The sequence below is a fragment of the Hemiscyllium ocellatum genome, chromosome 5 (genome assembly GCF_020745735.1).
Source record: "Hemiscyllium ocellatum isolate sHemOce1 chromosome 5, sHemOce1.pat.X.cur, whole genome shotgun sequence".
NCBI classification, from domain to species: Eukaryota; Metazoa; Chordata; class Chondrichthyes; order Orectolobiformes; family Hemiscylliidae; genus Hemiscyllium; species Hemiscyllium ocellatum.
In genome coordinates this window covers 55,409,272-55,419,654 of record NC_083405.1, presented here as the reverse complement: position 1 = coordinate 55,419,654, position 10,383 = coordinate 55,409,272, and positions in this window count along the sequence as shown.

Sequence of the window (10,383 nt, the reverse complement as noted above, 5' to 3'; positions counted from 1 at the left end):
CATTCTCCACAGTAAATACAAATGCAAAATACTTGTTTAGTCTCTCTCCCATCTCCTGCGATTCTACTTAACTCTATTTGCCAACATTATCCCATATCCTCTCTTTTGCCTTCCTGATTTCTCTCTTAAGTATACTTCTCCTGCCTTACACTTTTCTAGGGATTCACTCGATCTATCCTGTCTATACCTGACACATGCTTCCTTCTTTTTCTTGAGCAAAACCTCAATTTCTCTAGTCATCCAGCATTCCCCACACCTATCGGCAAGCCTTACACCCTAACAGGAATATACTGTCTCTGGACACTCGTTATCTCAATTTCAAGTCTTCCAATTTTCCAGCTGTCCTTTATGTGCAAACATTTGCCCCTATCAACTTTTGAAAGCTTTTGCTTAATACTGTCAAAATTGGCCTTCCTCCAATTTAGAACTTTAACCTTTACATCTGGTCTGTCCTTTTCAATCACTATTTGAAAACCAATAGAATTATGGTCACTGGCTCCAAAGTGCTCCCCCACTGACACCTCAGTTACCTGCCCTGCCTCATTTCCCAAGAGTAGGTCAAGTTTTGCACCTTCTCTAGTAGGTACATCCACAAACTGAATCAGAACATCTTCTTGTACATACTTAACAAATTCCTCCCCATCCAAAACATAACACTATGGCAATCTCAGTCTATGTTTGGAAAGTTAAAATCCTCTACCATAACCACCCTATTACTCTCAGATAACTGAGATCTCCCTATAAATTTGATTCTCAATTTCCCACTGACCACTGGGGGATCTATAGTACAATCCCAATAAGGTGATTATACCTTTTTTACTTCTCAGTTCCACCCAGGTGACCTCCCTAGATGTATTCCCAGGAATGTCCTCGCTAAGTACAACTGTACTGTGATCCCTAATCAAAAACACCTCGCCCCCTCCTCCCTTACCCTCCTTTCTATCCTTCTGAGAGCATCTGTACCCTGGAACATTAAGCTGCTAGAGCCACATCTCTATAATTGCTATGATATCCCAGTCCCATGTTCCTAACCATGCCCAGAGTTCATCTGTCTGCCCTATTAGGCCTCGTGCATTGAAATAAATGCAGTTGCTCAGTCCTACCATGTTCTCTGCTTTGTTCCTGCCTGCTCTGACTGTTTGACTTGCTTCTTTTCCCAACTGTACCAGTCTCAAATTGATCTCTTTCCTCAGTATCTCCCTGGGTTCCAACCCCCACCTTACTAGTTTAAATCATCCTGAGCAGCTCTAGCAAATCTCCTTGCTAGATTATTAGTCCCCTTACAATTCAGGTGCAATCAGTCCTTCTTGTACAGGTCACTTCTACCCCAGAAGAGGTTCCAATGATCCAAAAATCTTCCTCCCCTGCACCAGCTCTGTAGCCACAGATTCATCTGCGCTATCCTCCTATTCCTACCCTCACTAGCTTATAATAATCTAGATATTACTACCATCGATGACTTCCTTTTAAATTCCGCGTAACTTCCGATATTCTCTCCTCATAATCTTATCCTTTTCCCTTCCTATGTCATTAGGTCCAATGACCTCCTGTTGATCCCTTTCCCCCTTGAGAATATTTTGCACTCTCTCTGAGATATCCTTGATCTTGGCAGCAGGGAGGCCACACACCATTCAGATTTCTTGTTGTCAGCCACAGAAACATCTGTCTGTGCCTCTGACTAGAGAGTGTCCTATCAAAATCAATGACCTCAATATACTTGACATTAGACAAATCAGGCATTTTGGTGCCAGTTGTGACATTGTTTTATATCCATGTCAATCCTGTCCCTCAGGATTCCCTCCAACAACTTACCACCAGGCTCACTGAGTTTTAGTTCCCTGGCATTTCCTTATCACCTTTCTTAAATAATGGCATCACATTAGCCAACCTCCAGTTTTCCGGCACCTCACCTGTAACTATTGGTGATCCACATATCTCAGCAACAGGTCCAGCAATCATTGCCCTAGCTTCCCAGAGAGTTGGGCATTCGAAAAGGTTCCCCATGGGAGACTGATTAGCAAGGTTAGATCTCATGGAATACAGGGAGAACTAGCCATTTGGATACGGAACTGGCTCAAAGTAGAAAACAGAGGGTGGTGGCAGAGGGTTGTTTTTCAGACTGGAGGCCTGTGACCAGTGGTGTGCCACAAGGATCGGTGCTGGGTCTACTACTTTATATAAATGATTTAGATATGAACACAGGAAGTATAGTTAGTAAGTTTGCAGATGACACCAAAATTGAAAGTGTAGTGGACAGCGAAGAAGGTTACATCCGAGGAGCAGGAGAATCAACATTTCGAGCATAAGCCCTTCTTCAGGAAGGGTTTATGCCCGAAACGTCAATTCTCCTGCTCCTCGGATGCTGCCTGGCCTGCTGTGTTTTTCCAGCACCACATTTTTCAACTCTGGTACTCGAGCATCTGCAGTCCTCACTTTCTCCCAGCGAAGAAGGTCACCTCAGGAACTTGACGGATGAGTTAATGGGCTGAGGAGTGGGATGGAGTTCAATTTAGATAAATGTGAGGTGCTGCATTTTGGGAAAGCAAATCTTGACAGGACTTTTACACTTCATGTTAAGGTCCTGGGGAGTGTTGCTGAACAAAGAGATGTTGGAGTGCAGGTTCATAGCTCCTTAAAAGTAGAGTTGCAGGTAGATAGGAGAGTGAAGAAGGCATTTGATATGCTTTCCTTAATTGATCAGGGCATTGAGTATAGGAGTTGGGAGGTCATGTTGTGGCTGTACAGGATGTTGGTTAGGCCACTTTTGGAATATTGCGTGCAATTCTGATCTCCTTCCCATTGGAAGGATATCATGAGACTTGAAAGAGTTCAGAAAAGATGTACAAAGTTGTGGCCAGGGTTGGAGGATTTGAGCTATATGGAGAGGTTGAATAGGCTGAGGCTGTTTTCTCTGGAGCACCTAAGGCTGAGGGGTGACCTCATAGGGGTTTATAAAATCATGAAGGGCATGGATAGGATAAATATGCAAAGTCTTTTCCCTGGGGTTGGGGAGTCCAGAACTAGAGGGCATAGGTTTAGGGTGAGAGGGAAAAGATATAAAAGAGACCTAAGGGGCAACATGTTCACACAGAGGGTGGTACGTGTATGGAATGAGCTGCCAGAGGAAGTGGTGGAGGCTGGTACAATTGCATCTGGATGGGTATCTGAATAGGAAGGGCTTGGAGGGATATGGGCAAAGCGCTGGCAAATGGGACTAGATTAGGTTGGGATATCTGGTCGGCATGGGCGAGTTGGACCGAAGGGTCGGTTTCCATGCTGTTCATCTCTGTGACTCTCTAACTCTATGCCTGATCAAGTCTTGGGAATCTAACCAACTTTATGTGTTTTAAGACATCCAGCACCTCCTCCTCTATAATATCGACATTTTTCAAGATGTCACCACCTATTTCCCCACATTCTGTATCTTCCATGTCCTTCTCAATAATGAACACTGATGGAAAATACTCATTTAATATCCCCCCTGTCGCCTGCAGTTCCATACATAGGCTGCCTTGCTGATCTTTGAGGGGTCATATTTTCTCCCTAGTTACCCTTTTCTCGTAATGCATTTTTATAAAATCCCTTTGGGTTGTCATTAACCCTATTTGCCAAAGCTATTTTCTGTTCCCTTTTTGCCCTCCAGATTTCCTTCTTAAGTATACTCCTATTGATTTTATACTCTTCTAAGAATTCACTTGATCTCTATATCTGACATATGCTTCCTTCTTTTTCTGGACCAAAACCTCCATTTCTCTAGTCATCCAGCATTCGCTGCACCTACCAGTCTTGCCTTTCACCCTAATAGGAATATACTATCTCTGCATTGTCATTATCTCATTTTTGAAGGCTTCCCATTTTCGAGCCGTCCCTTTACCTGCGAACATCCACACCCAATCAACTTGTGAAAGTTCTTACCTAATAGTGTCAATTTGGCTTTCCTCCAAATTGAAACTTTAACTTTCAAATCCGGTCTATCCTTTTCCATCACTATTTTAAAACTAATAGAATTATGGCCTCAAAGTGCTCCCCTGCTGACACCTCAGTCTCCTGCCCTGCCTTATTTCCCAAGAGTAGGTCAGGACTTGAACCTTTTCTCGTAGGTACATCCACATACCGAATCAGAAAGTTTTCTTGTACACACTTAATAAATTTCTCTCCATCTAAACACAGACTATGTTTGGAAAGTTAAAATCCTCTACCATTACCACCCTATTATTCTTACAGATAACTGAGATCTCCTTACAAATTTGTTTCTCAATTTCCCACTGACAATTGGGGGATCTTTAGTACAATCCCAGTAAGGTAATCATTCCTTTGTTTTTTCTCAGTTCCACCCAAATAACCTTCCCGGAATATCCTCCCTAAGTACATTGTTATGAAGATGTGAGTATACAGTGCCTTTAAGAGAGTTAAAAGCAAGCAGAACTACCTGACAGCACGAAGCATTCTGAATAAGATACAATGTAACATGTGGTCCAGCTACGGGGTAGCTAGAGTAGCTGGTTGCCTGGAGACAGAAAAAACAGATTCGAATTATGCCAATCAGTTTACACTATACCCCGGAAAATATCAAATTCCAATCAGGTTTGAATTTAGTATATTGACAATCTTAGAAGCCAATGAAACAATCCGATGCTTTGGGGGATATAAGACTGGGGAAAATTGAACAGTTAGGAGGAGAACCGCCACATCACCAGCACATAGAGACTGCCCAAAAAGTAGCTCTCTTAAAGGCACTTTTATCGATCCGTGACCTGTGAAGCATTATCCCCAAGAAGAAGAAAAGAAGACACAGGAAGATCCAAATAGTAGATCCAACAGCTGGCTGGTTTTGAAAACTTGAAATTTTGGTAAATCTTAATCAGGGGGTTTTATCGGCCTAGTATTATAGAAGAGAAGATAAAAGATAGTTTAGAGGAAGGGGTTGTAAATCGTTGTTTGTTAATTGTTCGCTGTTTTACTTTAAGAAGTACTGTTATTAATTTTTATATTAAGTAGTTCTTGGCCTCTCAACCTTTTACAGGTTACTCTGAAGGATAAATCTTTTCTGTGTTGCTGGTGTAAATTAAGCAGGAGGGTTTATCCCATGTCATAACAACAGCCATAGAAGTATCCCTCATCAAAAATTCATGTTTTGCCCCCTTTTCTATCCTTCCTGTAGCATTTGTATCCTGGAACATTAAGCTGCCAGTCCTGTCAATCCTGAGCCATGTTTCTGTAATTGCTATGATATCCCAATCCCATGTTCCTAACCATGCTCTGAGTTCATCTGCCTTCCCTGTTAGGCCCCTTGCATTGAAATAAATGCAGTTTAATTTAGCTTGTTCTCCGTTTTGTTCCTGCCTGTATGACTTGCTCCTTTTCCCAACTGTACCAGTCTCAGACTGATCTCTTTCTTCGCTATCTCCCTCGGTCCAACCAAACTTTTAGCTTCCTAAAAGACTGAAAATATCATTCTCACAAGCAATGGGACAAAGTAATTGCCATTGTCTAATAAAATTAAGAGACTGGGAGAGGCATCATTATTGATAATAATGTTACAGGAGGAACTTTCACACTTCCATCAATCTTGGAGCCAGTATCTCTCGCTGTGCATTCGGGATTGTACTGTTTTCTGTTACAGAAATAAATCTAATCCCACTTGAGTCATGGTATGGAATAAACTAAAAGCAAGAGCAGTGTTAAACATCAGAGGATTTAGCAGGATGACAAAAGAAGTATTTATGACCTTGTGATATTAATCATCATAAAAAGAGTAGAAGATCAGAGGGTAGCTGCTGGGAGAAGATTGGAGACAGGTCATCTCTAGATCCAGACCCCATGGCATCAATGTGGATTTCACCAGTTTCCTCATTTCCCTTCCCCCACCTCACCCCAGCTCCAACCTTCCTGCTCAGCACCGCTCTCATGACTTGTCCTACCTGCCTATGTTCCTTTCCATTTATCCACTCCACCTTCCTCTCTGACCTATCACCTTCATCCCCACCCCCATTCACCCATTGTACTCTTTGCTACCTTCCCCCACCCTCCTCTCTGACTTATCACCTCCATCCCCACCTCCATTCACCTATTGTACTCTGCTGCTTTCTCCCCACCTCCCCCCTCTCATTTATCTCTCCACTCTGCAGGCACCCTGCCTCTATACCTGATGAAGGGCTTTTGCCCGAAACTTCGATTTTCCTGCTGCTCGGATGCTGCCTGACCTGCTGTGCTTTTCAGCACCACTCTAATCTAGACTCTGGTTTCCAGCATCTGCAGTCCTTGTTTTTACCTCTAGATCCAGGTCCACAATTAATATCGGTAATAACCAGTTGTGCCTGTGACTGTGAGCTTCAATCCAACTATGGAGTAGTTAAATAAAGACAAAGTACTGCGATTCTTCAGATCTAGATTATTAGTCCAATGACATTACCACCACAACACCATGGCCCTGAGGTGTTTGAACTGTTTAGTAAGTGTATGTTTCAGTGAGCCTTATGCTGTAGACCTATGTAATCTGCCAGACAAGTCACAGGAGGATTCGTACATCGTAGAAAATCTTCAATAAATGAATACATCTGAGATTGAGCCAAACTCTGTAGCATGTGCACTTTGTTATTGTAATTCCTTAAATCCACAGACTAGCATGGTGGTACAGTGGTTAGCACTACTACCACACAATCCTAGGCACCCTGGTTCAATTCCAGCCTTGGGTGGAGTTGGCATGTTCTCTCTGTGTCTGTATGGGGTACTCCAATTTCCTCCCATAGTCCAAATATATAGCTCCCCTAAAAATTACCCTTTGATGTACAGGATTGGATTACTGAACTAATACCTGGAAAAGGCAAGTTACCTCATAAGAAATGTTATACAAGTTGTTCGTATTTGCTGAAATTTAGTAGAGTAAGATCCTGAGGGGCCTTACCAGGAAATATATAAAGAAGATGCTTTCTCTTATGGGAGAATATAAACTAAGGGTCCCAATTTAAAAATCAGCATCACCATTTCAGACAGAAATGAGGCAAAAAACATTTCTTTCAGACAGTTGTGGTTCTTTGAATCTCAGTGGAAGCAGATGGCAGAATCTGATAGGAGGAAGTGAGGTCTGCAGATGCTGGAGATCAGAGTTGAGAGTGTGTTGCTGAAAACGTACAGCAGGTCAGGCAGCATCCGAGGAGCAGGAGAATCAATGTTTCGGGCTGGAGCCTGATGAAGGGCTGCTGTACTTTTCCAGCAACACACTCTCGAATCTGATAGGAGTCTGAATGATATTGACTATGGTGAGCTGTGTGGTAAAATCTGGATCTTTGAAATTGAGATCATCTTCATACACCTTTTATACTTTTATGATGGGATTAACATTTGATAGCCACTTTATTAACATTTCAACTTGCGTCATTAATATTCAGACTCCTATTTTGTTAAACCCATTGAACAAGCTATACATTGAGAAAACCCAACAAGGAGAGCACAGCATCAGCTGAATCAGCTTTCCACTTGCCCTCAGTGACCTCCATATTAGACACTGGACAACATCTCAGGCATTAGCCACCAGCACCAGAACATTTAACCTTCATCTACAAACACTGGCATGCAGTATCTGCCAACCTATCACAGCCATCCTAGCACCTCTCCTAAACAGTGGCATGCTGCTCACAAAACACAGACCTGCATTGTACCCCATCCCCACAATCCTGTATACCACTGGTAATCTGACATCTATCAACCTGTGACTTAAACATACTCAAAGACTACAGCTTATCCAAGCTTCAATAAAATTGAAACAAGACTTCAGTACTCCTGTATCCAAATTATCTAGATTAACATTCCATTCACCTTCTTATTAGTTGCTGTACTGACACATTAGCCTTCAGTGACATATCAACAAGGATACTTGGGTTCCTTTGTACACCTACACTTTCCAACTTCTTACTGTTTAACAAATACTCAACACATCTATTTCTCCTGCCAAAGTGAATAACATCACATTTTTCTACATTATATTTCATCTGCCATGTCCTTGCCTATTCGCTAAGCCTGTCCAAATCTTCCTGAAGACAAATTTTAGCTTCCTCATAACATACATTTTCACATAACTGGTATCATTTGCAAATTTATAAATATTATATATGGTTCCCCACTCCAAATCTTTAATATTTATTGTGAACTGCTGGGGCCCACGTACAGATCCTTGCAGTACCCAACTAGTCACAGGAATCACCCAATAATTCCTACTGTCTCTTTTCTGCCAGTACATTATCTCCTTTCTCTTGTGCTTTAATTTTTTTTAGCCAGCTTCCTGTGGAAAAGTTTATCAAAAGCCTTCTGAAAATCTAAGTATGCTTGGTCTTTCAGCTCTCTTTTATTAATTTTGTTGAGAAGAACTTCAAATAACTTCAATTACTTCATCCAATACCATTTCCCATTCACAAATCCATGCTGACAATGCTCAATCAGATCATTATTAATCAGCTGTCTATTTATCCATTCTTAGATAATATTGTGATGTGTCACCTCTGAATCCACAGAAATCAATCCTGAAGATATAGAATTTTGGAAGATAATCACCAATGCATCAGCTAGCTTTATAGCTAATTCCTTCAACAGTCCAGTGACCTTTTGTCAGCTGGAGTGTTAAGTCCAGTAATGCACATTAGAAAGTTTGCAAAGGCATTGAAAAGAGTGCAAAGGAGATTTACGAGAATGGTTCAAGGGATGTAGAACTTAGCTGTGAAGATATTAAAGAAGTTTGGAGTGTTTTCCTTGGAGAAGACAATGGTGACAATAATCTGTTTAAAGTAGTCGATATCATACCAGGTCTGGACAGAAGGGAAATGATATTTCCTGTTGTATTGGTACATATTTAAGGTAATTAGTAAAAGAAACAAAAGTAATGATTAGATTACTTACAGTGTTGAAACAGGCCCTTCGGCCCAACAAGTCCATACCGACCCACTGAAGCGCTACCCACCTATTCCCCTACATTTACCCCTTTACCTAACACTACAGGCAATTTAGCATGGCCAATTCACCTGACCTGCACATCTTTGGACTGTGGGAGGAAACCAGAGCTCCCGGAGGAAACCCACGCAGACACGGGGAGAATGTGCAAACTCCACACAGAGAGGCGTCTGAGTCGGGAGGAGAGCTTCTCTTAGGCAACAATGATCTCAATGGTGGAGAGTTGGAATTAAAGGATGATTCCTGTGACTGGTTAGGTACTGCAAGGATCTGCATTTGGGCCCCAGCAGTTCACAATAAATATTCAAGATTTGGAGTTGGGACCATATAAATTATTTCCAAATTTGCAAATGATACCAGTTAAGACTTTAAACTGGGCCATTCAACACAGAGTTGGAGGTTTATTTGAAAAGGCACAACGTACAGGGCAGGGGAATGATATTTATTAGGATGCTCATTTGGAGAACTGGTACAGAGAGGAAGGGCAGAAAGGCCTTCTTCAGTGCTGTAATAATTCATTGATTGGATGTAACCCCCTAACACTGGTGAAAAAAAACACACATAAGATGCAGTTTAATCAAAGAGGCACAGCCTGTGCACTTGGACATGTGCATGTCCCCTGTCTGACTGCTCAGTGAATGAGATGAAAGTGAGGACTGCAGATGCTGGTGATTAGAGTTGAAAGTGTGGTGCTGGAAAAGCATGGCAGGTCAGGCAGCATCCGAGGAGCAGGAAAATCAACATTTCGGGCCAGAGCCCTTCATCAGGAATAAGGCTGGCAGCTTTGGGGGTGGAGAGATAAATGGGAGGGGGGTAGGGCTGGGGGGAAGGTAGCTGAGAGTGCAATAGGTGGATGGAGGTGGGGGTAAAGATGATAGGTTGGAGGGGAGGGTTGAGCGGATAGGTAGGAAGGAAGATTGACAGATGGAGAGGTCATGAGGGTGGTCCTCACCCGATGTCCCCACCAGTACCCTTCCACTGACACTAATTTGTTTGGCTGAATTGGTCCTAACCCTCAATAATTTCTCCTTCAAATCCTCCCACTTCCTCCAGATGACATGGGTCCCAGCTATGCCTGTCTCTTTGTTGACTACGTGGAACATGCCTCAATTTTTCCTCCACTACATTGATGACTGCATTGGTGCTACCTTGTGCTCCCATGAGAAGATTGAACAGTTCATCAACTTCACCAACACATTCCACCTCAACCTTAAATTCACCTGGATCATCTCTGACACCTCCCTCACTTTCCTGGACCTGTCCATCTCCATCAATTGTGACTGACTCAACACTGACATTTTCTACAAACCTGCCGACTCCCAAGGCTACCTGAACAACACCTCCTCCCACCCTGCTTCCAGTAAAAATGCTATCCCTTATTACCAAAACCTCAGCTTCTGCTGTATCTGATCCCAGGAGGACCAGTTCCACCACAGAACACAC